The sequence below is a fragment of the Camelus ferus genome, chromosome 32 (assembly GCF_009834535.1).
Source record: "Camelus ferus isolate YT-003-E chromosome 32, BCGSAC_Cfer_1.0, whole genome shotgun sequence".
Taxonomy (NCBI): Eukaryota; Metazoa; Chordata; class Mammalia; order Artiodactyla; family Camelidae; genus Camelus; species Camelus ferus.
Genome location: NC_045727.1, coordinates 4,147,916 through 4,149,119, shown reverse-complemented (window position 1 = coordinate 4,149,119; position 1,204 = coordinate 4,147,916). Strand labels below are relative to the sequence as shown.

At 63.0% G+C, this 1,204-nt stretch overlaps 1 protein-coding gene across 10 annotated transcripts in view; it reads left to right on the top strand.

Annotated features, from left to right (window-relative positions):
* The window catches only part of ATXN2 (ataxin 2), a 99,873-nt gene that overhangs the window by 913 nt on the left and 97,756 nt on the right, over positions 1-1,204 (top strand). The gene's annotated exons all lie outside the window — the stretch shown is intronic.

Below are 1,204 nucleotides of genomic sequence, written 5' to 3'. Positions count from 1 at the left end.
GTGGGTGTCGCGCCCCAGCCCCCTTCGCTCGGGGCCTGGACTAGCCTGGGCCTCGCGTCCCCTCCCCCGCGGTCCGCACCGCGGTCCCCGCCCCGTGACCGGCCGGGCTTGAAGGGGGGGGTGGGCTGGGGACCCGCAGTGGGGGTGGGGCTCCCGTCTAGAGCCTGGAGGATTGGGTGGGGGGCACCGCGGGAGCCCACTGGGAATGTCAGGCCCTGTCCAGCCTCCTGCAACATCCCCACCCCCTCCCCCAAACGGTCAAGATGGAAGGACTGGGCAGCCTCCCCTTTTCCATTTAAGTGTTTGGGAGGGGTTCACAGGTCTTAGCAATTGTCAGCTTCTGTTGGCCTTCTTTAAGCCTCTTCTGCCCCCCCAGTAGAGGGGATGCTTGGGCAGCGCCCCCACTCCCGGTTTAAATATTAACGTGGAAGGGTCTTGGTCTTGATTCTGTCTCCCGAAACTTGCCAACTCCCCCCATTGGGGAATAACGAGGGAGGGGGTAAAGAGTTAGGGCAGCGTTCCTTCTGCCCGTTAAAGTGGCAGCCTCAGGGCTCATCTGGAGTCTTTGGGGTCTGTTCAGTCTCCTTACCCACCCCCCTCCCTGCCTGGGAGAGAGCGAAGGACCGGGTTGAGGTGGGTGGGCAGTGGCCCCCCGCACCCCTCCCCGTTTAAATCTCAGGTGGCGGCTGGGGCTCCAGAACTCCCGGGATCGTGGGGCTCTGTGCAGTCTCCCGCAGCGTTCCGCCCTCCCCCACCTGAGGAAGGGGTGGGGAGTGCCCGGCCCCCTCCCGGTCTCCCTCCTTCCCCCGCAAGGCCTCTCCGGCGCGGGTGGTGGCCGAGCCGCATTGCTGTTTCGAGGCCGCAGAGGAGAAGGCGTCTTTGAATAGTGGTGGGCGAGGGCAGGACCCAGGCGTGCGTCAGAAGCTCAGGCCGGACTGGGGACATAGCGGGTGTTAGTGTGGTGGCAGGGACCGGGCATGCTGTGCGTTTTTTTCCCCAACCCTTGCCCCAGTTTTTGAAATTTGGAGAGGAAAGGAATTGCAGCAGGGGACATGGTGGGGTGCCTGAAGGCAGAAATGCGGTTATTTCCTTGCGTCGTCTTTCCCCTTATGACCCAGGTTTGTTGTACAGACTTGGGGCTCAGTGTTGTCTCAGCTAACCGAGTCTGACTCTGGAGGGTGTGTGTGTGTGTGTGTGTGTGCGG